This window comes from Meriones unguiculatus, chromosome 11 (genome assembly GCF_030254825.1).
Source record: "Meriones unguiculatus strain TT.TT164.6M chromosome 11, Bangor_MerUng_6.1, whole genome shotgun sequence".
Taxonomy (NCBI): Eukaryota; Metazoa; Chordata; class Mammalia; order Rodentia; family Muridae; genus Meriones; species Meriones unguiculatus.
Window position 1 is genome coordinate 16150000 of NC_083359.1, and position 27550 is coordinate 16177549.

The following is a 27550-nucleotide window of genomic DNA, read 5'->3' on the forward strand; positions in this document are numbered from 1 at the left end:
TACCTCGACACACTTACTGTCTTCCTTATCAGTCACCGTCAACTTGACACAGCTTAGGATCACCTGGGGGAAAAAGTCTCGGCTGAGTGGCTGCTGAGTGGCTGAGTGGTTCTGCGGAATTGTCTGTGAGGCATTGTCTTAACTGAGGTAGGAAGGCCCAGCTGATAGCGGACAGTACTTCCCTGAGGAAGGTGGTCCTGGGCTGTAGAGAAAGCTAGCTAAGTGAACAGTTGATTTCTGAGAAGGAGAAAGACAATCTTCTTCAAGGGTGTGGCTCCTGGCAGGTCGGCCACACCTCCCCGGATGGTTCCACACCAGGCTCGTATGGGTAGCACCCATTTGAGCTGATGGGTCATTAAGGAAAAAAAAAAAAAAAAAAAGACAAGAAATTGGGGGTGGTTAGAGAGGTGATGGTGGATCTGGGAGGAGTTAGGAGTGAATGTGATCAAATATGTCATATGAAATTCCCAAAGAATTAGTTTTGAGAGCGTGTGGGGTCTACCTAAGTATGAGAGTGAGCCTGTGAGAAAGCATCCTCCTCTGTGGTTCCTCTGTACTGCCTTGGCTCTGAGTGAGTTTCCTGGTCAGAGGTAACGCTGCCTGGAGTTCCTGTCCTGACTTCCTTCAGAGGACTGTGACCTGGACGTATAAGCTGAAATAAACCCTTTCCTCCCCTAAATGGCTTTTGGTCCAATTTTCTTTTTCTTTTTCCTTTCTTTTTTTTCTTTTTTTAAAATTTCCTTTCTTTTCCTTCCTTCCTTTCTTTTTTTTTTCTCCCCCATCCCCCTTTTTTTTTTTGAGACAGGGTTTCTCTGTATAGCTTTGGCTGTCCTGGACTCACTTTGTAGACCACGCTAGCCTCGAACTCACAGAGGCCTGCCTGCCTCAGCCTTCCTGAGTGCTGGGATTTCAGGCATGGGCCACCGTGACCAGTTTGGTCCACCCGTTCTTGTGGCTTAACAGTAGGATGGGAACTCAGAAACATTCTTGAGGCTTCGAGCTGCCTCCCAGCCATCCAGAGAAAGGCTGAGTCAAAGCCAGTGGCTGTGTTAGCTTTCTATCATTGTGTAACAAATTAATGCAGGTTTAGTGACCTGAAACAACAGCCATTTAATAGCTTATATTCCCTGTGTGTTAGAAGTCCAGTGCACTGCGGTGAGAGTCTCTGCTGGTGGGTCCCTGCTCTTGGTGTCAGAGGGTGAAATCAAGGTGTCTGCACATCTTACCTCATCTGGAGGCTCCAGGTAGAGGGCCTACTTCTTTCTCATTAGCTGGATCCACTTCCTTGAGGGTATGGGACTTAGGTCCCTGTTCCCTTGCTAGCAGTCAATGACAGCCGGTCTCTGCTCTTAGGCTGTTTGCAATTTTTGTTCGGTGCCCCACCCCCATCTAACCAGGAAGCCTAAAATCTCTCCAGCGTCTCTTCTGGCCACTAGTCAGAGAAAGCCCTCCACTTTCAAGGGCTAGTGTCATTAAATCAGACCCACTGAAATAATCTCCTCTCAAGGTCAGCCATGACATCATGACCCCTCCTAGTCATAGGTTCTTGGGACTGAGGCATGGAATGCTGGGGACACAGGACAGTACATTTTTAGCAGTCAGCCCACCAGTGTCCTGGTCATCTGATAGGATGAGTAATGACCAGAGTGGCAGTGGAAGGGAGCAAGCAAGGCGCCAGAATCCTCCCTGCTCGTGGGGAGGAGAGAAGCAAAGCAAGGGCTTTCTGTAAGGCAATGGCCGTTGCTGGATCAAGAGTGCCACTGAGACAGGAAGGAGTCTGGTTTGCCATCTTCCTTCCCGGTGATACAGATCTCTGCTAGGAGGAAGTGACAACATTTCTGTCTTCTGTATAGGACACCAGTCTTTAAGGGTTGAGGGCTACTAAATGCCCTTTGCCCTCGTGCTGGAGCTCCAGTTCTTGGAAATCCTACTGCCCAACCCCCACTGCTCACTAGCTTCCACTGCCCACTGGACCCCAATGCCACTGGCCCCTGGTGCCCACTGGTCCCCTGCTGCTCACTGCCCCTTGCTGCACACTGCTCCCCACCGTCCACTGCCCACCGCCCACCGCCCACCGCCCACCGCCCACCGCCCCTCACTGCCCTCTAGCCCTTGCTGCCTGCTGGCTCCTGCTGCCTACAGTCCCCCATTGCCTGCCTACATTGGAGTCAGTTCTGCTGGTTCCTTTGAACCAGGTCCTCCTTTTCCAGGTGCAGGCAGGAGCATCTCTCTAGACTATAGCCTGGTGCTGAGTGGAACGGCCAGCACAGGGTCCACTCCTCTTGGACTTAACTTTTAGATTTTTCTTTCCCATGCTTAATGCTCACCTGCTGGCCTTTTGCTTCCTGGGAACACGCCCAAGGTACCAATTTCCGAACCTTTCTCATAAGCTGCCTTTTCTCTCTTTAGTACCATTATTAATTTGTTAGGTTTCTCTCATATTTTTTAATGTAAAATTTATATTATTATTATTATTATGATGATGATGATGATGATGATGATGATGTACGATCACAGGTTGCCCAAATTGGCCTCAGACTCCCTTGGGAGTGAGGGCATTACAAGCACATGCTACTATCCCGTCTCACCCCTAGCCTCACTCCCATTTATACAGTGCTGAGGGCTGAACCCAGATCTTCATGCAAGCTAAATAGGAACTCTTATCAACTGAGCTACATCCTCAGCCGTGACTCACATTTAGTGTGTGTCATTCCATGTGAGTGCATGTTTGTGTGTATGCATGCTCATGGGGAGGCCAGAGTTCAATCAAACCTCAGGTGTTCTTCCTCAGGAGCCATAAAAGAATCATTATATTTTACGTGTGTGTGTGTGTGTGTGTGTGTGTGTGTGTGTGTGTGAAAGTTGGAGAATGACTTGCAGGAGTTGGTTCTCTCTTTCTATCATCTAGGTCTTCTGGTCTCAGAAATCAAACTTGTGTCCTGAGGCCTAGCAGCTGGTGCCTTTGCCCACTGAGCCATTCCTCTAGCTCTGAAGATTTAGTGACTTTTATGTATATGAGTATTTTGCTTCATATAAGTCTGTGTACCACATATGTGCCTGGTGTTTTTGGAGGCTAGAGGAGGGCATCAGATCCTCTGGAACTGGAGTTGCAGAAGATTTTGAGCCACCCTGTGAGTTCTGGGAGCCAAACTCAGGACCTCTGGAGGAGAAGCAAGTGCCATAAATATTGAGCCATCTCTCCAGCCTTGTATTTTGAAACAGGGTCTCTCCCTTTTACCTGGAATTGGTTAACGCAGCCAGACTGGCTGGCAGATGGTTCCAGGGATCTCTGCCTGTCTCCATCTCCTCAGTGCTGGTATCACAAGTGCACACCTGGCTTTTTGATGTCACCCAGCCCCACTTAAATGTTTTCCTTTATAAGAGTTGTCATGGTCATGGTGTCTTTCACAGCAATAAAACCCTATCTAGGACACACAGGCAGATAGATACAACCTATTGAATCTGTGTATGTGTGCATACGTCTTGGCACTTGGCACTTGGCACTGGATAACCTATCAGAGACCAAGTCCTTAAGGAAAACTGATTTTCCATTCAGCACCATTGGTTGCCTTTCTATTCACCTGGGGTGAGGCCTTGTGAAATTTCTCCCATCCATATAGGTACGTCCACTCATTAGCTAGGTCCTGTTTAGGCATATTGTTGAGATTCCATTGGTAGAACATCCTCATCATCTCTAGACACTGTCTAACAGAAGATGTCTTGGTCCTCTGACTCTTACAATCTTCCTGCCTCCTCCACCTAAGGTGTGGTGGTTGCAGTATAGACATATCAGTTGGGCCTAGGCACCACACAGTCTCTTATTCTCTGCATTTGAACCAGCTGTGGACCTCTGTAATAGCCTCTATCTGTTACTATAGATTATTTTTTGTAAAATAATATTCTATTATTTTCTGTGTATGAGTGTTTTGCCTGTGTGCATATATGTGTCAGAAGAAAGTGGCAGATTCTGTTTAACTGGGATTACAGATAGTTGTGAGCCTCCATGTGCATGCCGGGAATTGAACCCTGGTCCTCTGCAAGAACAAGTGCTCTTAACCATTGAGTCAACTCTCCCAAGGAACTCCTTAATGAGAAGAGAGAGCTACTCTTATCTGGAGGGCTGGTGCTCCCATTTAACTCATATTTAACTTTTTTTTTTTTTTTTTCGAGACAAGGTCTCTCTCTGTAGCTGTGGCTGGCCAAGAACTCACTACATGGACTAGTGTTTCTCAACCTTCCTGGTGCTTCCTCATGCTTTGCTGATCCCCTACCATGAAACTATCTCCTTGCTACTTCATAACTGTTATGAATCATAATGTAAACGTCTGATATGTAGGATAGCTGATATGAAACCCCCCCTCAAGGGGTCTCAACCCACAGGTTGAGAACCACTGAAGGAGACCAAGCTGGGCTTGTAATCACAGAGATCTACCTGCCTCTGTCTCTAGGTGCTGAGGTTCAAAGCTTACACCACCACACCCAGCTCCTCACAATTAACTCTAACAAATGCACAATGAAAATTTAATGCTATTCATTGGGAACATGTGTGTCTCTTGCATGCACAGGGGTTAACAGGAAGGAAGAGGTCTGTAGCTCAGTGGAGGAGCACTTGCCTCTCACGCAGCATACCCTAGGTTCAATCCCCAATCCTGCTTAAAAAAAAAAAAAAGATGAAATAAAAAAGAAAGTTTCTAGTGCTCTACAATCTGACAGCCTGACAAAGCATAAAACTTCTTCCTTCCCCCTTTTCGGCTGTCTGTTTCCAAAGGCGTTCTTATCACAGTTTCAACTTTTTGCTGGGCCCAGTGGCATAGACCTTTAGTCCCAGCACTTGGGAGTCAAAGGCAGCTGTATCTCTGTAAGTTTGAAGTCAGCCTGGTCTATTTTCATAGTGAGTTCGAGGCCAGCCAGGACTACACAGTGGGATCCTGGCTCAAACAAAACAAAACAGGACAAACAGAAAGCAACAACAAAAAACCAACTCCTAACTTTTTCTCAGGTGCTACAGTGCATTTACATTATTGGCTATAAATTCTGTATTACATCTTCTGCTATGTAAGCTGCATGGACCCTAACCCACCCTTCTCAATCCTTGCCCCTCAGGAAGTGTGCTCCCTAATATCAAGTCCTACAGCACCCCAGGTATAGAAGCTGCCTCTTCTACCTGAACAGCTCACTGCTCCTCTTCACCCCAAATTCCTGTCTTGAGAAACCATTGCCGTCTGTAGAGATCTCTGTGACCTCCACTGTCTTCCTAAGGCCAAGGGGTCCATTTATGTGATGGTGCCATGTGACATTTCATGGAGGACAAAGGCCAGGTTTTTCTATCCAGCTTTCCCTGGCCCTTGGTATCCTACCTGGCGCACAGTGGGCATTCAGGAACTACTTGTGACTACTGATGCTCATTCAGCAAGGGTTCATAGGTGTGAAGCAAGCTCATCATGAGTTCTCATTGCAGTGCCTCGGGCAATGAGCATCTTCCGAGGTGGTCATTTTTTCTGTCCTTATTGGATTCTCCATGTTTTCTGAGTTTTTCCCATCTTCTCAAGTCACGATTCATGTGCCATGTGTCCATTATCCTGTGGGTAACTGGCTTAGGTATTTGCTATTTTTTTTGTTGTTTAACTGAAGGTAGAGCTCAGTGATAGAGGGGTTTAGCAAGCATGAGGTCCTGGGTTCTATCCCTTGCACCCAAAAAGATGAATGAGAGCAACTGAACTTTCTGTAGCTTTATGTAGAATTGATAGAGTGTTCTCTGAATTCCAAACAGTTTATTCATACTTCTAGAGAGTGGCTATATAATTTGTCACTGAAACCTGGATACAACTGAGAGTAAAAGGGGCCATACTAACTAATAAGCCAGGACTATAAATGGCCCTGACAAACCCAGAAATGTGGTCATGTAATCATGATAGTAGCTATGTATTGAACTGTAAAGCTGTTCTAGGCTGACTTGGGCCTTGTTTCTCCTTTCTTTCTTTATTATATGGGACTGTGCCTGTCACCTGGTCTGCCTGAAGGACTGACGGTGCTTCTCTGAAAACACTCTTTTGGGGCTGGAAATATAGCTCAGTGGTAGAGCACTTGCCTAGCATGTGAGAGGCTCCAAGTTTATTTCCCAGAATTACACATACACAGCAAAGTTCATTTTATTGATTCTGCTCTCTTTAGGGCTCAAACAGTCCCATGCAGTGCCTTTTATGAACTTTTGTTTTGAACCAGGGCAAGGAGCTTAATTAGATGCTTGTGTGGTTATGATGGTTAATGTTTTCTTGCTGGTACTTAGCTTGGGCCTGTGGATTCTCTCAATGATTCTTCACAACAGTTGTCAAGGTAGACATTATTAGCCCTATTAAGTGAAAAGATAGGTTTGGAAAGAGCTTTGATCTCAGCCACATTGCTAATTATGCACCAGAGACTGGAGATTTGACTCCAGCTTCTGATTTCATACACCATCTCCTTTCTAAATGTGGAAATCTAGCTGCTATCAAGTTTTGGAAAGCAGTTAAAAATATAAATATCACACTTACAGGAAAATCAACTTGCTTTGAGTTGTGTGTGTGTGTGTGTGTGTGTGTGTGTATGTGTGTATGTGTGTGTGTGCCTGCATGCACAGTGGGTACGAAGAGGCCAGAGATTGACAGCATTTATCCTTTATCATTCCCCATCTTGCTTTTAGGGATAGGGTCTCTCTCTCTCTCTCCCACCGAGTCTGGGACTAGCTGCCTAGGCGAGTTGGGAATCCTCTCTGTCTCTGCCTCCCAGTGCTGGGATTACAGGTTTTTCCCATGGGGGCTGGGGGCGGAACTCAGTCCGTCTGTACTGTATAGCAAGTACTTTCCCCTACTGAGCCTCCCCCCCTTGAGATCTTCAAGAGAAGATTTATCCAATTTAGTGAGTTTGCAGAATCGGGCCAGTGTGGCAGCTCTGTGAGCTCAGAAGCGATTAGGAGCTGGTTGGACCAACATGTAGCTTCCTGCTGTCCTTGGTGTTTCCACTTGTCGTGGATTAGGAAGTGTGCAAGGCAGCTTCTTTTGTGCTTTAATGACTGTGCTACTTATCAGTACCTTCAGAGGCAGGCTGCTGTGCAGTGATGAACAGTAGTGTCTGTTTTGTGTCCTTGTCCTTCATAGGGAGCAAGATTGTACTTGGGAACAGTCTTAAAGACAGCGAAGACACATCCTGTCTCTGACTCTAGAAAATTCAGTTTTTGGTATTATCATAATTACAAATTGTGTCTTGACACGATGAAATCCATTATCAATGATTTTTTTTTTTGTGAAAAAGAACAAAATTTAACATCCACCCCTTTCCCCCTACCCAAGCCCCAGACAGGGTCTCACTATGTAGCCTTGGCTCTGCTGGAACTCACTATGTAGACCAGGTTGGCCTTGAACTCACAGATTAAAGGTATGTATCACCATGGCTGGCCTACAACTTTATTTAACAAAATCTGAATAAAAAAAAAATCTGAATCATGAGGTGTAATTTGGAGCTTCGTTTTAAATCATAGAGAATAAGTTAAATACGTAAAGAGACTGCTACTTATATTGAGCAAACCATCATGTATTGTTAAACAATAGTATGTCTAAGCTAGGTGCATGCATGTAATTTCAGCATTTGAGAATCAGAGGCAGGTGGACTGCCCCAACTTCAAGGTCACCCTACTCTACAGAGTGAGTGCCAGGCCAGTCAAATCTATGTGCAGTGAGACCCTGTCTCTGTCTTAAGAAGCCATAGCAGCAGCGGCAACAGCAGCAGCAGCAGCAGCAACAGCAGCAGCAGCAGCAGCAGCAAAACAATACCCATCTAAGTGAACAAAATTGTGTTTCTAACAAAAGGGAGTGTGAATGTCCCCAGCAACAAAAATTAGATGCTATTCAATCACATACTTTATTTAATTGGTTTTTCGAGACAAGGCTTCTCTGTCCAGCTCTAGCTGTCCTGGAACTTCCTTTGTAGAGCAGGCTGGCCTCTAGCTTACAGAGATCCTCTTACCTCTGTCTCCTGAGTGCTGGGATAAAAGGCATGTGCCACCATTGCTTGGTCTCAAGCTTTTAGAAAATAAGAACTAATGTGTAACCATTCCCATAAGGATTGTTGCCTCTTATGGATAAGCGGTAGGGAATATTGTTCAAGGTGATGTATTTGTATGTCAAAGAGAAATGCAAGCAATGTATGACACTTGGGATTTTTTTTTTTTTTTTTTTTTTTTTTTTTTTTTTTTTGCCTTAGGAACGTTTTTTTGAAACAATGTGCCTTTAAGTATTGTATTAACATTTTTTTACCCTATCACATTATTCTTACTCAGTGAAATAGGATATAAGGATGTCACTGGCCAAAAATTGCATCAAATATCAAGTAAATGGTTACTCTACACAAAAGACCTGGAAAGTCCAAATGCTTCTGGGTGGGGTGTGGGTTAAAATCTAATGGTTGGTTAACAGGCAGAAAGTGGGATCAAGAGGAAACTGGAAACAAAATTGGTTATTTTTGTTGTTTTACATTTGCTATTATCTTGGGGGTGTTTAAATCTTTCCATTTCCTCGAGGCACCTGGGCTGCGTCAGTTGATGAGAACAGTCATCACCAGCCTCTAAGGTCAGTGGTCAAGCACTCACCAGGCCAGAGCAAACCCCTGGGTTTCACCCACAGCACCGCAGCAATCGAAAACCAGGCAATCCACACATCCAGCTTCTGCCGGGGAAGACAGCCATACAAAAACAAAACTATGGACTAAATTGTGAAGATCCTTTCTGGAAGGAGAGAGCAAGGGCGAGGTGGGAAGGACTGAGGCTACGTGTCCATGCTGAGGAAGATCTGGGTAGAGCTGTGAAGGTCCGCCACAAAGAAAGAATGTCCTAGTCCACCGGAGTGGCAGTCTGGGATATGCAAGCAGCAGTGGGTGATGGGAGATTGAATTCCGAGACCTACAGGGAAAACCCAAATTCCAGGGGCTTTGTCAGCCATTGTAAAGATCTTATCTTCCACAGTGACTGGATCACTGGTGGATTTTGATCAGATGAGGCATGGGCTGACTCTCCTTGAGGGAGGATATTCTCCCCGTTGTTTTGACAACACACTATGTTGATGGTGGTCAGGGAGGCCACTTAAGAAGGCTGCTGAAGTATGACTGGGACCGCGGAAGACAGGAACAAAGTAGGTGAAAAGTCAGATTGTGCTGTATTTGGAATGGAGAACCATAACAACTACCCTCACTGACAGAATGCATGAAAGAAATGAGACTGAGAGGAGCCAAGGAGTTCTTCAGTTTTGCGATTGAACTGCTAGAAAAATACCTATAAGTCGTGATGGGCAGGTAGCTCCATGTCTTGAGTATGTGTGTCTAGGTTTCTAGTGAAAGATGTTCATTTGTTTCTTCTGTCCCAGTGGACAGCTAAGGTAGTCATAAAACAGAATGTGGTGGCTGAGGCAGGAGGACTGGGTTGCAGGCCAGCCAGGGTTTTACTCCAAAAGACCTTAGACACGTGACACATACTTGTAATCCCAGAGCTTGGGAGGTGGAGGCAGGAGGATCGCAAGATCCAGGCCAGCCTTAGCTACGTAGTGAGTTTGAGGACACCCTAGGTTATGAAAAGACCCTCTCTCAAACCACAACAAAAAAACAAAATCAAAAACCAAAAATAAAAACAAAAACCTATCTCACAAGAAGTCATGGAGACCCACTGGACACATTTTTCATGTCAGGTAGATGTTCTTGGCGCTACATCTGCCAATGAGTCAGTAATTCTGATTCCTTAATAAAAGTAACGTGACCCGAGCGTTTGGGCAAACAGTTCCGGACTGCTGAGAGACACTTGGTGCTGGCTAGCTCTTCCTTGCAGCGCCCACACTCGCTCTGGCGCGACCACGGCCGGATCCGGATAAGAAGGTGCCGGGGTTTCCATCTTCCCCACCGCCCATCTAGCGGTCACTCTGCGCGCCCTGGTCGTCCCCTGGGTCTCACCACGCCCTCACTGGGCGGGGCTTCGCAGCGGCCCGCCCGCTTACTGGGGGAAGGGCGTGTCCGGATGGCGGGGGCGTGTCCGCGCAACCGCACACACCACTTGTGGCTCCGCCCCTGCGCGCCAGAGCCTAGGCGGGAGGGCGGAGCCCGGAGAGGGGAGCGCAGCTGCGGGCGTGTGGAGACCCCAGAAGCGGCGGAGTCGGCGCTCGGAGCCGCGCGGCTGTAGCGGGCAGTCCAGACAAAGGCGACGGTGAGTGTGGGGAGGGCCTCACGGTAGCCCCGCGGCCCGAGGTGCCAAGTGCAGAGCCGCTGCCCGGAGGGTTGAGGGCGAGCGCGGCCCGGGCCTCGCCGCGCTGCGGACTCGGGCTGCGGCTGAGAGACTACGGCTGCGGCGGCTCCATTTTCCCGGTCTGGGCGAGGTCCTCACGCGAGGACCGGCGAGCGCTGCTCTTCCTTCTCTGGGAGGCCGGCTTCCACCGTAGCCTGCACCTTCCCGACGTGGGAGGCGCTACGGAGCCCTCCCCCGGCCGCAGCCCCGCCGGTCTGGACCGGCGTAGAGCGGCCGGGCTCCCAGACCCCCGGCTCCCGCCCGGCCTGCCCGGGACCCCGGGAGACGAAGCCGGGCCGCTGCCTCGCAGTCGCCCCGGCGACTCTTACAGGTTGTTGCATTGGGAGCTCGCAGCCAGGGTGGTGAGCCTTACTAACGGGTGTGGTAGGTAGCGGCTCGCTGACGTCGCGTTTCGAGCTGAGGAGCAGTCGTTTGCCGGCTGATTTCGCGCAACCCCGGGAATTCCTCTTCTGCAACAGTGATTGCTGCTGATAAGCTTTCCTAGAGGAAGTTTGGTGATGATGTGGAGAGGGCAGAATTGAAAACGTTTGGGGCCTGGGAGTCCAGCTCAGTGGTAGAGAACTTGATTTGCATGTAGGAGGCCCTGAGTGGTTCAATCCCCAGCACTCCCGCCCGCCATAAAGAAAAAAAGGACATTAAATGCTTTATTAAAGGGCCTACCGCATCATACATGCTCAGTAAAATACTGGTGCAATGAATGACTCTCAAAATACCACACAAAGCTGTTTGTACTAGCACGATTAGACACATACCCTCTTGACTCAGATGGACTATTGGACAGAACGCCTGGCATGTTTCTGCCCCCGCCCTGTGTAAACTATTGATAACTATTCATCATCGCCAGCTTTGCATACAGTACGCTTGAGAGGTGGAATTTTGAGGGAAGTTGGTTACAGTTTTCTGTTTCATGGGCTCCATTTTTCATCTTCTTGGAAAATAACGGAGATTCTAAAGGTGTTTGGGGTGAATTTCGAAGTCTGTCTTTTTTACTTAGTGGGAGTAAAGAGGTGTAATTGCTTTTGAGGGATTCTGGCATGGTCTCGAATCATTATGAGCCAGGGAGAGCTTTGAACTTTAGGGGAGGGGACCTAATGTCCTCGCCCTGGTGGTTAAATATCCCCGTTTACTCAACATACTCATTAAACATATATTAAGGGCAGAGACTGATGTTGGATGCTGTTTGTGGAAGAGAACACAGCCCCAAATTACTTCTCTCGTAAGCTTGAGCATGAAGTTTCTTCTGTGGTATCCCTGTAGGACTGCCTCAAACCCCCAGGGCCACTTCATTTGGAAAAGATGGCTGCTGAACTTCAGGCAGTGTTCATTCATAGCATTTTACTTAAAAGTTAATAAGTAACTCTTAAGGCTAAGATTATTGGGTTATGGTTTCATTTTCAGCTTAATAGAATCCGTGTGGGTTTTAAAGTGACAGGAAGAATGGTTTCAACAAGGTGGTGTTTTTATTCTCCCCTCAACCTAGATTTTGATGCAGTGTTTTTATTGATAGTGTGATTCCAGATCTGTTTCAGTAAGAATCTTTGAAATAACATTTTCTACATTAAAAAATCCCTGTTCTGTGGTTAGACCAGCACCTACTGCTCTTCTAGAGGATTGGAGTTAAGTTCCCAACACCCACACCCAGTGGCTCACACTACCTGTAAAGGGGATATGATGCCCTCTTCTGGTTTTCATGGAGGACTGGAATATAAGTTACACACACACAGCGATAATTACAAGACAGTAATAAAAAAAAAATCCCCCCAAATAGGCTGGAAATGTGGGTCAGTTGTTACAAAGCCCCTCGTTCATTCACCAGCACCACAAACTGGTATGGTAGTATGAGCCTTAATGCCAGCACCTGTGACAGTGGAGGTGGAAGGATTATGAGTTTAAGGCTGTTTTTGGCCCATATAACAAACTTGAGGCCAGCTTGAGCTTTGTGAGACTAAAAAACAAAACAAAACAAAACAAAAAACCCACGACAAGATAAATTAGTAGCCTTCTTTTTTGTTTTGGATATTTTAGTCATTTTATTTTATTTCATTTTTAACAGAGCTGGGGATGTGGCTTATGGCAGTACACTTATGTAGCATGCATGTACCAGGCTCTGGGTTCCATCTTCAGTACCGCAAAAGAAAGGAGTTGTTGGGTAGAAAGAAAGAAGTACCTTAAATAAAATACTTTTTCACCAGTTTTGGCTCCTTGTTTATCATTTAAAAAAAATACACTATCGACTAAGTAGTGTTGACAAGAGAAGCATTATTAGTGATAATATGTGGTGCTGTTTGAACTTCTGTGCTGATATTGCAACTATGATAAAACTGCATCTCAAAATGAGGGTGTAGGCTAGGCCCAGTTGTGTATGCCTTTAAGTGCAGCATTTGGGAGGCAGGAGGCAGGTGGATCTCTTAAGTCGAAGACCAGCCTGGTGTACATATCTAGATTCAGGCCAGCCAGAGCCACAGAATGAAATCCTATCTCAACAGGGGGGGAGAGAAAGGATGTATTTTGAGGAAATACCTTACTTGCTAGTTTGTTGAGCATGCGTGAGGCCTGAGCTTGTGCCCCAGAACAGCATAAATCAAGGTGCGTACCTGTAATCCTCCCACCAGTGAGGTGGAGGTAGAAGCAGGAGAATCAGAAGTTAAAGGTTATCCAGTCCAGCCTAAGCTACATGAGACTATTTCAAAACAAAACCAGCCAACAAAATAGCCGCCTCGAAAGACAAAAAAATATCCCCCCCCCCAAAAAAAAACCCCACCAAACAGTGAAGACTTATGGTGTAGCTTGGTTGATGAGAGTGGTTTCCTAGCATGCATGAAGCCCTGGCTTTGATCCCTCTGCACTGTGTAAAACAAGAGGTTGTGGTGCACTGGCATTGCCTCAGGAAGGGGTGGAGAGTAGCCTTGCGTTTATTATTAACATAAAGTTCCTGTTGTCTTTTGTTTTGATGTTTTTGGGTGAGAATGAACCAGGGCCTCATATGTTTCACATCAGTTGCAGCCATACCCCATTTTCATTTTATTTTTATATTTTCATGTATGGCTTAAAAATAGTGAGATTATGTGTCACATTACAGCTTTCTGGTCAACAGCATTGACTTTTTTATGGCTGTTCTAGCAATAATAGGGGAAGAGTACATTTGATAGAATGTTCTGATTTTAGATGTGTAGAGATTCAATTTTCAGTATTTTTTTTTTCAAGGAATAATACAAGTAGCCCCCCCCCACCTTTTAGTGATGGGGAATCATATCATGATAGTTTTTTCTTTTTGTTAAAAATATTTTTAAAAAATTATTTATATATTGAGTGCTCTATCTGCGTATACTCCTGCATGACAGAGTTATTCAATCCCATTTTAGATGGGTGTGAACCACCATGTGGTTGTTAGGAAGTAAACTCAGGACCTCTGGATGAGCAGCCAGTGAGTGCTCTTAGCTGCTGAGCTGTCTCTCCATATTTCTTTAAAGTTTTTTTTTTTTTTTTTAATTTCATTTTAGGTGTAAGAATATTTTGCCAGCTGCTTGTGGTGCTGCGTGCCTGTAATCCCATCACTTGGGGAGGCAGAGGCAGAGGCAGGTGGATCTCTGTAGTTCGAGGCCAGCCTGGTCTACAAAGTGAGTTCAGGACAGCCAAGGCTCTACAGAGAAATCCTGTCCCCTTAATTAAAAAAAAAAGAAAAACAAAAACAATTTCTGTTTTTATTTTTAATTATGTGTATTTATGTGTCTGGGTGTGGGTATGTGCACATCAGTGAAAGTGCGTGCTTGTAGAGGTCAGAGGAGGGAATGGAATCCCCTAGAGCTACAGATAGTTGTGAGCCACCGGATGTGGGTACTAGGGACCAAACTTGGTTCCTTTGCAAAAGCAGTATGTGCTCTTAACAGCTGAGGCATCTCTCCAGCCCTGACAGTTCTTTAAATGTTACATTTCTTGTAGGAAGAGTTATGTGAGGATACACACCACATAGGCTCAGTCTGTAGAATACAGTAGTGTCTGGGTTTGCGTGAAGTATACTCTATATAACAGTCATATGGTGTGGAAACACCTAATGATACATTTTGCCAAATCTCTCCATCTTTGAGTGTTGTTTGAAGTTGAAATTTTAATGTTCTGTAAAGTCCATTTCCATTATTACAAGGTAATGAAGATTCACCACTGTTTTTACAGTTAGCTTTTGAATTTAGTCGGTCCTTGTGACTGCAATATTTTATCATTGCATAGACTATGTTGCAATTCAAATAGGACTTCCCAAGTTTAGACACTGGCTGTTAGTTTTCCCTCCCTCCCTAGTTCCCTCCCTCCCTTCCTCCCTCTTTCTTCCCTCCCTCTCCCCCTCCTCTCCCTCCCTCCCTCCCTCCCTCCGTCCCTCCATCCTTCCCTCCCACTCTTCCTTCCTTCCTTTTTTTTTTTTTTTTTATTTTCGAGACAGGGGTTTCTCTGTTTTAGCCTTGGCTGTCCTAGAACTCACTCTGTAGACCTGGATGGCCTCAAATTCACAGAGCTCTGCCTGCCTCTGCCTCCTAAGTGGTGGGATTAAAGGTGTGCGCCACCACTGCCTCACTCTTTTCTTTCAAGACAGGGTTTTTCTGTATAATAGCTCTGGCTGTCCTGGAATTTGCTTTGTAAAACCAGGCTGTCCTGGAATTTACCAACTCACCAACCACCTGCCTCTGCTTCTTGAGTGTAGAGGTAAAGCATGTGTCACCTTATTTATTTATTTATTCTGTTAGCTTTTAAAATGACTATTCTTAGAAGTAACAAAAGAAGTAATGAGTACCTGGAAACAGAATTTTCTGATTTTAAACTTCCTGGCTGTTTACTTTTTTTATTGTAGTTGTTCTTAGGACCAATAAAAAGAAGTAAGCCCTAGATTTTAGTGGTAGAGAGTTGTGATAGTTTTAGAATATTGTACCATGACAGCCTAGTATTATGAGAAACCTTAGGGTAAATGATTACAGAGCCAGTAAAGAACATTGAAGACAGGCTGTGATGATATCTGATATAACATGCTTCCTGCTCAAGGATGGGTGCTCACCCTTGATGAACTTGAGATCCACCAGAGTGTGGCCTACTCTAGTTCTCCATGGCCAATGGAAGGAAGATTCTCTTTTGGTTATATAACAACCCCCTACAGAGATCTGAATCCAGTGATTGTTACTCAGCAGATTATTTTTCTGGATGCTTTTGAGCCCGAGGCTGAGAGTTCCAGGTGGACAGTCACCGGGGCTGGTAGATAGATCACTGTGGCTGGAACAGCAGCTTGTTGAGGGGAAAGGTGACCTTGTGACGAACACTATTTGCATTTCTTCTGTAGGTGTGAGCAGTGGTCAAAAAGAGAAGGTCGTGAGGTCACTGGATGAATGGATGAACTGTGCTGTCTGAATGTGTGTGCACTTGTATGTACGTGTGTGCGTGCATGTGTATGTGAGGCAACAGAGGGAAAAGGGAGGAAAGCCAGATGGAGAAGGTAGTAGATAAACAGGAGCTAAAAATTCCTTGTAGTTATTAAATATAGATGTGTCTTGTGCTGGAGAGATAGTTCAGCAGCACTTGCTCTTCCAGAGGACCCTGGTTTGATTCCCAGCATCCACATGGTAGCTAGCAACTGTCTGTAACTCCAGTTCCCAGGGGAATCAGACACTTCACCTTCTTCAGGTGTCTGAAGGTACTGCACACACAGTACACAGACATCCATGCAGGCAAGATGCCCATATACGTGAAAAGAAAAAAAAGTAAGTCTAAACAACAACAACAACAAAAAACCCAATAAATATAGGCGTGGCTGAGGGAGAATTACTTGATGGGTAGAGAGTTTCTGTTTGGCAGATGAAAAGTTCACAGTGTAAGTGCATGACATAACTCCCAGTGCACTGAAAATGGTTAAGATGCTAGCTATGTATTTTACCTCAGTGAAAAATTAAAGTGCAGAAATGTTTGTATATAAATACTTCAAACTTGTTGACAATAGCATTGAGACGTGGTAAGATAACTTTGATAAGAAAATAAGAACGCATAATTTTTGGTATATTTTAAAGTTCTGTATTTTTCCAAAGGATTATCTTAACTTGGAGTTTTTATTTGAGGCTAAGTCAAGCCAGGATGATCTTATTTATAAATTTCGAAATATTTGAAATATTGAAATGTTGGTAGGTTTTTTTTTTTAATAATTGGTTCTTTGAGAATTCTGTACAATTGAGTTTTGACCTTATTTACCCATTCTTCAGCACTCATGCCCACTCCCCAACCAGCTCAACTCCGTGTCCTCTTTTTTTTCTCCCCACCCATCAGGTCTAATTTGGGTTGTCCATATGTTCATGGGGGTATGACCTGCTGGAGTGTGATATCTGACCAGCGTCAACACTCTTAGGAAAAATTGACCCCCCTTTCTCAGAAGCTATCACTTATAATAGCACCTCTTGCTAGGGGTGGGCCTTCGTGTTCACCTCCCCTCTGCATCCTGGGATTTGGACTAGCTTGACTTTGAATGGGGATTAATGTATGCTGTGATAACTGCTGTGAGTTCATGTGTGCAGCTGCCCACTTGTGTCTGGGGGACTCTGTTTCCTTGTGTTCACCTACCACCTCTGACTCTTAGTCTTTCTACTCTTTCTTCCGAAATGATCCCTGCGTTTTGGGAGGCAAGGGTACAATATAGATGTTTCCTTTAGGGCTGAGCGTTTTGCAGGCTCTTACTCCCTGTACCTTGGTCACTTGCGGGTCACCGTCATCAGAGAAGCTCTGAGAGTTGAGAGATGAATTAATATATAGGCATAACAATGTGTAACCAAGAGTCAGTTTAATACTTTGTCCATGTAGAGAATAATAGTAGTAGGTTCTCCCCAGGGCCTATGAGCACCCATAGGTTCTTAGCCCAACAGTGGTGCCACGTATATGTTTCATTTTATGTAGTGCGACTTATATCTAGTTAGAAAGTGCTTTAGTTACTCCCATGATGTTTATGCCATTATTGTACCAGTGAACATGGCTTGCCAGAATTACTGTTTTAATTTTCAAGGTTCACAGCTGGTGAGATTGATGATTACTTTCTCCTCCAATAGCATGTACAGCACCTTCTGTAATGATGGAAGCTAGCCAAGTAGTGATGAGACTTCCGGATTAGTACCTGCTTAATATCTCCATGTTCTATGACCCAAGTGCATAGCGTCATCAACAGTAGGGTCTTAACATCATTCTGGAGGGTAACCAGTAGCATTGGCAATAGCCTGTAGTGTTTACGGGCTTATGGGACCTTACTTACCAAAAGAGTTCATTTCTAGTGCTGGGTTCTTTGTTAGTTTGTGGTATTTAGTTGGGGTATTGCTGTCCTGTTTTAGGTAACTCCATTTTAGCACTCTCTCTCTCTCTCTCTCTTTGTGTATGTATGTATGTCATGTATTAGGATGTTTCTACAGTAATAGGTAGGCTTCCATATGACTTTTTAAATTTTGTGTTTATTGGTGTTTTGCCTGCATGTGTGTCTATGTGAGGGTGGAGTTAGAGACAATTGTGAGCGGCTATGTGGGTGCTGGGAATTGAACCCAGGCCCTCTACAAGAGAGCAACTAGTGCTCTAAACTGCCAAGAATTTTGTTAGCCCTCTTGAAAGATTTTAAAAACAATTGAAAATACATATTTTTGATTTCTTATACATTGATTTATTCATTTATTTTTGGAGACAGGTCTCATGGAGTCCAGGTTAGCTTATAACTGCCTGTGTAGCTGAGGATGACCTTGAATTTCTGATCCTCCCTAACAGAGGTTAGCAGAAACTGCTGTGCTGTCCCACACAAAGGGGATTTCTGAACTGAAATGTCCAATTTCAGTAATAAGCAATCTTTGCCTGAAACCATAGTATTAAAAATATATGTAGTTAAAAGTGGATTATGGTAGAAAACCTTTTTTTCCCGAGAGACTGCCACATGAATTTACATTAAATCTGATGTTTTTTTTTTTAACAGGGATTGCATAAACCCTGAGCAGTTTTTGTTTACTGAGCTAGAAATTTATGCTATGATTTCTTCTTCTTCTTTTTTTTTTTTCTGAGACAGGTTTCTCTGTAGCCTTGGCTATTCTGGACTCCCAGACTAGGCTGGCCTTGAACTCACAGAGATCCAAGTGCTTCTGCCTTCCAGAGTGCTGGGATTACATGTGTGTGCCACTATTCCCAGCAATCCTACGATTTCTTATGACATCTTTATGGTAGAGTTTTTGAAAGTGTATTATAGCAAAGCACAAAATTATTTTTATTTTATTTGGTTTATCAAGTCATCTACTTTGACTTTCTTTTCAGTGCTGGGATGGACCCCAGGGTGCTCCAGGTGTTAAGCAGCTGCTTACTGCTGAGCTGCACTCAGTCTTCTACTGTGACCTTTTGCATAGGAAAGCAGAATGAACCTGGACTCTGTCCAGCGCAGTGTGCGCTTCACACCTCCTTGCTGTGGGGAACTGTGGGTCTTCATGCAGCTGCTCTGCTCCGTGATGGGTCTTGATAGGGTTTAAGTGGAAACAGGGGTTCTCACTGTGCCATCAAGCCTGCCCTGCAGATTCTTTCTCTACTTAGGAAGATCATGTAGCTTTTCTAGTCACTTAGATAATTAAGTCCACTAGTATCTGCACTAGTCCCTTCTTTCCTTTCTTCGCTCCCTGCCTCTCTCCGTCTCTCCTTCCCTCCCCTACAGGTTATCACTGTGTAGCTCTGGCTGGCCTGGAACTTGCTGTGTGCACCAAGCTGACCTTGGGCTCACAGAGATCTGCTTGCTTCTGCCTCCTGAGTGGTGTGATTAAGGACAGATGCCATCACACTTGGTAGTTTTATTGTTTATTTTATAAATAATATTGCCAGTTCTTTAGTAAGGGTATTCTCTTCTGTTTAGAGGTTGGGGGAAAGATGAGGTTTTGAGTGGCTAGTTCAACTGTTATCTGCCATTTTTGTTGAGTAGGTTTTTAGATGAATCTGGTCCTAGGAACACTGGAAGTGGTATTCCATGCCTTCGAACCACCCTCTATTGTGGCTCTGATTTGTTCTCTGACTCAGTGTGCTCAGCATAGATTCACTTTGTTCAAGGAGAAGTTTTGTGTTAGACTTTAAGTTAGCTGAATAGCACGTTAATAGAACTAAGCATAATACATTAAAGCGACTTCATTCTGCATAGCTATCAGCATTTCCCTGGGGAAATCAACATCCTTCCTTCCCAACTCCTGTTCAGTAATGCCACTTTCAGGGTACTTCTGTGTGTGTGTGTGTGTGTGTGTGTGTGTGTGTGTGAGAGAGAGAGAGAGAGAGACTCGCTGTCCGCTCTTGGTAGAGTCATTTTGCCATTAAGTCCCCTTTCTCTGTAACCTCTCTTGAATATTCTTTATCTGGTTTGAACCCAGTGTAACCACTATTCTTGTCTCTTGACACTCCATTCTTCCGTCATTGCAGTCATATCATATCCTGTCACCTAGCCGGTATAGCACCTTTTTTGCTGGACTATGCCCAGGTCTTCTCAGATATTCCCGCTGGCCTCAATAGCCTTATAGTGCCCTCACAGTCTATCATCCCAGTGCTTTCTTTCTCCTAATGACTCTTGACACCTCGCTCGTCATCTCTTGCACACCTCCCTTTTTTTTCTTCCAGCTGATGACCTAGTTTCTTATATACTAGGATATATATATGTACTAGAATGAAAGCAATCAGAAAATGTTTTCTGGCTGTCTTACATCTCTACTCATATCTTATGCATCTTCTGTTTCTGCTCTCACCCTTGGTTTTGTTCCTTTTATCTGGTCAGTGCTATTAATTGCTTCAGTCTTCATCTCATTCAGCATGTATGTCTTTGTCCTATTTCTACTGGATCGCTCTAATTAATCATATATAAATAATGTTGAAAAATTCGTCATCTTCTAAAAGCCTTCCTCAACAAGTTCATCTCTTTTCCTTAGTTACTGCTCTAAAAAAATGTTGTGTTCTAGCCCAGTGGTGGTGGCACATGCCTTTAACCCCAGCACTCGGAAGGCAGAGGCAGGCAGATCTCTTGAGTTCGAGCCCAGCCTGGTCTATGTAGTGAGTTCTAAGACAGCCAAGGCTAAACACAGAAACTGTGTATCAAAAAGCAAAATAATAATAAAAAAAAAAGGTTGTTGGTTTTTTTTTTTTTTTTTTGGTTATCAGTTAGTTATTGATTGTCTCTTCTGACTCATTTATTCAGTCTACCATAGCACCATAGCTGTACTTTGGGGATATATTCCTTAGTCACTTTTTGATACTAATTTCAGTTGCGATAGCAGCATATGGCTTGATTGATAATTATGTTTTTGAAACCTTCCTTCCCTTTGCTTGCTGGATAATTCTGTGTTTTCAGTTTCGTCTACTGGTTCCTTTTTGTTGCCCCAGCTTTTTAAAAAAGGAGGCAGTGTTCTCAGTCTCTATGTTTAGACCTCTGGTGTATTTATATTTAGTCTCTTGTGATCTCATCCTATCTAGTGAGAATTATCATGTATTTCAAGCTGAGAATTTTATCTTAAGTCTGAGTATTTTTCTAACCTCCAGTCTCATAGGTCCATGTGCCTACTCAATAATTCCAACTAGGTATCTAATAGGCTTCTATTGTTTAGCAAAAACACAACTAAATTCATACTCCAGTTTCTCCATCCCTGGTCATTGTGCCCATTCCAGTCTTCCTCATTTTCTTAAATGTCAGCTCCTATTGCTGAAAACCTATCAAGACCTTCTTGATACTCCACATTGAATTAAAGTAAGGTGTCATGAAAACATGCTTTATCTACCTTAAAAAACTGTGTTAAGAATACGTGCAGGGCCTCTAGGGGTATACAGCTTGGTGGCTATGCTTGCTGAGCATGTGCAAAGCCCAAGGTTTGATTCCAAAAGATGGGCATGGAGACACTCAGAAATAAATTCACCCAGTTTTCAGTCCTGTCGCTCTCTAAGCAACCGTTCTTTTGCTGCTGCTCTGTTCTGTTTCCAGCAGAGCAACCAGCTCATCCTTTTAAAGTGGAAGTCTAGTTATTTTACTTCTGTGTTCAAGAGCCTTATGTGGTGTTCTAGTTTCCTTTCTGTTGCTGTGATAACATTTGGACCAGAGGTAGCTTGTGAGGAGGAAATACTTTATTTGGCTTATACTTCCAGGTCATAGTACCTCATTGATGGAAGTCATTGCTGAAATTGAAGCAGGAGCTGGTAAATTAGCCAGAGAGTTGATTTTGGACAGTGGTTTATCACAGAACAGAGCAAAATTGGAGCAGGTGGCTGTGTTATAAAAAATGAAAAGCAGAGTTACTGCCATGGTTATGAGAACCTGTGTTTGTACTGTCCTGAGCTCAAGTTCTAGCTCTTCCTTGGCTAATGCTGCTCCATAGTCTTCTTTGAAGTTCCTTGGCCCCAGTACACAGTTGTGCCATCTGTGCCTGTAGGGATGCAACTTGGCTTCATTCTCGGGGATGTGTCTTGGTATATGGACAGTGGATGGTGTGGAAGGCGCTCGCGTTTGCTGAGTAAGTGTGTGGAGCTGGTGCAGTGTACATGTATTTCTGTAGCTGAAAGTGTTTATAGCTCTATGAAGAATTGGTGGAAATAAAAAAGGTACAAGAGGAAAAAGTAAGTTTGAAATTAATTATTTTGATATGGAAAGTGGAAACCACTGAAATAAATGGTAAGGGGCAGAAGAAATGAAGAGAAGTGGGACAAGAAAATAGAAAGACAAATGTGATCTGAAAGAAGGCGACAACACTTAAAAGTTTGTAACTGTGGATGTCTGGCACTCACTGTGTAGACCAGGATGACCTTAAATGCAAAGAGATCTTCTTGCCTCTGCCTCCCGAGTGCTAAAATGAACTGAGCTACTGTGCCTGGCTCACTTAAAACTTCTTGAGGGTGCTTACTCCACATTTCTCTTTAAGATAACAGTTCTTAAAGGCTGAGTGTTGGTGACTTAGACGGACTTCACACTCTTGCTTTGACGACGTTGTACCTAGCTTTTTACTAGCACTGTAGGCTGAAATCAGAATGAAAGCCACAGCATTCTTTTTTTGGTAAACTTTTGTTAAAGAAAAGCAATTACTGTCACTTACGTAACCTGGCAGTATTCCTTTGTATATGCTTGTATGTAGCCCAGAGGTTAACCTCTAGGTGTTGTTTCTTGAGGCCCTCCCCGCTCCCATATTCTGAAACAGAATCTGATTGGGGCCTTGCAGATTTGATGAGGTTGGCTGGCCAGCGAGACCCTAGTGGTCCAGTTTCTGCCATTTCCATACTGGGATTATAGATGTTACTGCATGTATTTTATGAGTGCTGGGGATTGATCTCTGGTCCGATGGAGAACACTTTACTGAACTGCCTCATAGCTCAAACAGTTCTCAGAGTTTTAGGGGGAAATTTCAGCGCACAAAAGTTGATAACTACTGTGTCCTATGAGAATATACTTCCTGTTTACTCCTTTCTCAAAAGTAGAGCTGGGGCATGAGGGTGGAGTGGTGGAGTGTCACATAAATACCCTGTATTTCAATGGCATATTAACAGCTAGCTACAGTGTGTGTGACTATTTTGAGTGGTATTTAATGTATGGGTATACATATTTGTGCTCGTAAATGAAAAAAATGCTGGCATGTACATGAGTACTTTTATTTTTGTAATGCTGGAGGTTGAAACAGTGGCCTCACATATGCATGACAGTCACACTACTGAGCTTAGCCCTAGTCTCTGAAATGCAGTTTTAAACTGCAACTTAAGTTTAGTGAGAAAGGAGAATGCTGGTGAAGTTATTTACATGCAAGTTTTCAGTGTGTTGCTGAGACAAGAATTCTTATTTAACTTTCCACCCCAAGCTATAGGCATCATTTCCTGTTGATTAAAGCAATCTTTTTCTTTTGATGAAAATAAAATTTTGAAATAGGTGGCTTAGAAATTCCTGAATGAAAAATTGTGCAAATAGAAATTATTCTCTATTAAGTAGTCTAAACATTTTTGCATTTTTATTTAATATGTAATAATCTGTCTTTTTATTGATTTGATTTTGTTGGACTAGTATGTGGACATAATCTGGACTTGATTTTTATGGCCATATGAAGTAGGTTTATGTGTGCTTTTGTGTATATATATATACATATATACACACACACACACACACACACATCTCTCCAGCCTACTGTATGTTACACACACATACACACAGCTTAAGCTTACATGTCCAGTAATCTTTATTCCTAAGCTATAATAACCATAAAAATCAGATTTTGTATTTTTATTTCACATTAAAACCAGGGTGGTGGTGCTAATCCCACCACTCTGAGTGCTTTAATCCCAGCACTCAGGAGGCAGAGGCAGGCAGATCTCTGAGTTCGAGGCCAGCCTTGTCTACTAAGTGAGTCCAGGACAGCCAAACCAAAAAAGAAAAAGAAAGAAGCAACCTATATATGTATTTGTATATATGTGTATGTGTGGTGTTTGAGAGAGTCTTCCTGTTTAGCTTGGCCTGGCCTCAAATTTGTCATCTTCCTGCCTCAGCCCCAAGTGTTGAAATTAGATGTATGTACCACTGCACTGCTCTCATTCATAATTAAAAAAATATTTTTAATCTAGGTGTAGTGGCTCATTTGTGCCCTTTAATCCTGGCACTTAGGAGGCAGGTGAGTTTGAGGCCAGCTTGATCTACATAGTGAGTTCCAGGACAGCCAGAGCTCCATAGTGAGACTCCGTCTCAAAAAAAACAAAACAATATATATTTACTATTTTAAAATTGTGTGTGTGTTTGCATGCAAGTATGTGAATTTACCCTTGGAGCCCAGAAGAGGCTGTCAGGGCCTCTAGTCTGAAGTCACAGGTGATGTGGTGGGTACTGGGAACCTCTTTGATTGCAGGTACTCTGAAGAGCAGTTAGTGCTTCTACCCCGAGCCATCTCTCCAGCCTACTGTATGTTACAATTTCTAATAAATATTTTACATGTCAAGTAATTTTGAATGACACACTAGAATAAGGTTTGGTTAAAGTTTTAAATTTCGTTTATTTTATGGACTAGATTATTTTTATTAGAATCCAGCATTCATCTCAAGTTTACATGTGAAATACTCCCTTAGGATTAATACAATTCTTATTCATGAACTTGTGCATTTTTAAAAAATTTAGTTTTTTTTGTGTGTGATTGTGTGCACATGCATGCTATCTAAGGCACTCCTGTGGAGGTTAGAGTGGACCTGACTATTAATTTCCTAACTGTATCCCTAATTTCTTCTTTACCCCAGGATAGATGCTAAAGATCGTACAATGCCCCTGAGAGTTTGTTGGTTTTGTGACTGATCAGTCTATTCAGATTGTTTCTCTATAATGAAAGAAGTCCATCTTAGTGAGTGTGCTGTGTGCAGCTCCCTGCTCCATTCCTTCTGCAATGGTTTGTACAGACACTCTAGTTCAGCATTTTCATTTGAGTTGGTGTTTTGCCTGTCAGCATATCTAAATGCTACCGGCATTTTTTTCTGCTCTCCAGTGTCTCCCAGTCAGTATGTTCAAGTCTGTAGATGATTTCCTGTCAGTCCTCAGATGCTCACAGCTTCATGTTTCCAACCCCCCCCCAGTTCTAGAGACTCTTGTCCTGTCATAGTGAATTTATTGTTCAGCAGTTGAACTTGGTTGACTGAGAGGGTTGCTGTAATTTGTTCAGCCACATTTACTTCACTTAATTTATTATCCCTTAACTCAGATTGTTCTCTAATACACAGTACCAAATAAAGTTTCTTAACTGTTTCATAAAGAACATCAGAAAATATAAACTGGAGGAAAAGGCTTGAATCTCCACCCTAACATTACAGGGGGTAATTTTGATAACTGTCTTTGCTGAAAAGTCAATACATTTTTTCCTCACAAAAGTAAGGCTCAGTTATATCTCACTCCAGCAAATGTTATCACCATGGAAGCGTTGCTTTTTATTCAGTGAGAGAGGATCTATCAGAAAGGAGAACTTCACATTGGACAAGTAAGGTTGTAGTGAAAAGTAGTGTTAGGCTGGGTATGGTGGTGCACACCTGTGACTCAGCACTTTGGAGGGCTGAGGCAGGAGGATCAAGAGTGGGAAAGGAGGTGAAGGGGGGCCACCTGTGAGGAGCTGGGTAGGGCTCAGAGTGTATTTCATGGTGTGGAGCTGTGGGTCAAGAGTCACCCTGACCTCACCATAATGGGCTTATGTTTGGTCACCCTGGTGTGGTCACTGTGTATATCTATTGGTGCAGTAGTGAAGGTTAGGAAGAAGAATTGCCAGACTTGCTTTCATGGAGTGAGATAGGCATGTTTCTGGAGTCAGTCTCTGTTATGTCTCCAGGGACTTGGAGAATATCAAGAAAGCATTTTCCTGACTCAGGAAGAAACTCCTCACCTATGATCCTCTGTCTGTCCCTGCTAGAAGGCTATGCAGCCTATTATGTAGCATGTGAATGTTATGTAATGCTGAATAAAAATGAGAGTCTTAGAAAGAAAGAGTATGGGGCAGTGTGGACTGCACAGTGGGACCCTGTCTCAGTGTAGAATGTGGCAAGTTATTACCTAAGTAGCATTTTTTTTTTTTTTAAAGGCGGAGGCTGGCTTTGAACTTCCCATATAGTAGCTGGTCTTGAACTCTTGATTCTCCAGCCTCAACCTACCAAGTGCTAGGACAGCAGGCCTATCTCACCATGTCTGGCTAGTGGTGTTGTTTGTTTTTCCTCTTGTCTTTTCCTTAAGGACATTCTTACTGTTAGTGTTAGAATAATTATAGTGGCCTGTGAGAGTTTAGTGGGCAGACATGCTTGCCACCAAGCTAACAGCCTGAGTTTGATCCCTGGGACTCACATAGTGGAAGGAGAGAACCACCTCTCATAAAGTGCCCTCCAGCTTCCAGATTCTCACTGTGGCATAGTAAGTAAATAAGTAAATAAATATGACAAAAAAGGTAACTTTTTACTACCACTTTTTACCACCCCAAGGATCAGACTCTAGTAGTCTTGTTCATGATGGGCAAGCACTCTACCATTGAGTCATATATTTTTCAGCCTCAAAGATCTGTTTACTTGAAGGCCTACAACTAAGTCTGTGTTAAAATACATTTATCTGTAGTTGACAATTTCATTAGTTACTGCTGTGGTTTTTATGTCAGGTGTTCTTAAGAAACTGTTTAGCGTGTAAGAATTGTTACATTAGAGTTTTATTTTATTTTCATTTCATACTTTTATTTCATAAAAGTATTTGTGGTCCAGGCAGTGGTGGTGCATGCCTTTAATCCCAACACTCCCAGCACTCGGGAGGCAGAGGCAGGCTGATTTCTGAGTTTGAGGCCAGCCTGGTGTACACATAGCGAGTTCTAGGGCTACATAGAGAAACTTTGTCTTGAAAAAAAGTACTTGTGGGAGAATTACTGGTGTGTGTGTGTGTGTGTGTGTGTGTTTGCATTACTTGAAGAAAACCACTGTCCTAACCTTGTCAACATCTTGATGATGTTTGCATCTTTAAGTAGCAGTGGCTATAGCTATCCAAGAGCCCTTAGGTTTGTATAATTTAAGTGACCAATCTTTTGCCAGAATGATACATTACTTAGGATGAGCTGCTACTGTCTTGCTTTGGTTTTATGCTCCCTAACCCTGTCTTTATATTTTAGCATGTTCACAGGCTCCTGTGGTCTGTCTCTTCTGTAGCTGTTTTCTTGCCCTAGTGCTGCTTCCTTGGTTGTACGGATGTTGCTCAAACTGCCTCTTATGTGGTAAAGAAGAATAAAAAGCAGTGTCGTTGATGTGGCTTTTTCTACTGAGAAATAGTGCATTTGTTGTCTAAGGTAGGGACTGACAGTCCCCTGAGAATGTCCCCAAAAATATGTATGGCATTGTGAACAGATAAGCAACTGTCTGCATATTGAGTCTTTAGATAAATTTAGAAAATTTAGAGTCTTTAGAAAAATGTTGAAAATCATTCCATACTTTTTGATGCTTAAAATACTGTTTTTTTTTTAAGTTTAAATTCAGAGTGACTATTGCTCCGTTATTTTTTAGAATATCTCTTATACTTTGACAGTTTTGTACATATAAACAATATATCTTGATCGTTTGTTTTCCCCAATTCCCACCCCTACTACTCCTAGGAAACCCCAGCATGTCACCTATCTTGTTTTAATGTCCTGTATTTTGTGCTAATAACCCACAGAATCCAGTTAGTGTTACCCATTGGATGCTCACTGATCTTGTTGACTTGACCTTGTTGAGGTAACCACAGATACAGTGAGT

General features: G+C 43.4%; 1 protein-coding gene across 5 annotated transcripts in view; it reads left to right on the forward strand.

The window, feature by feature from the left end:
* The first annotated feature begins 10067 nt into the window (after positions 1 to 10067).
* Cdc42se2 (CDC42 small effector 2) overlaps positions 10068 to 27550 on the forward strand; it is a 65034-nt gene continuing 47551 nt past the window's right edge. For 4 of the 5 annotated variants that reach the window (XM_060363694.1, XM_060363692.1, XM_021634601.2 and 1 more), the window contains exon 1: positions 10068 to 10216. The gene's annotated coding sequence lies outside the window, so the exon portion shown is untranslated. The remainder of the gene's footprint in view (positions 10217 to 27550) is intronic. The other variant, XM_060363693.1, reaches the window with a different exon arrangement.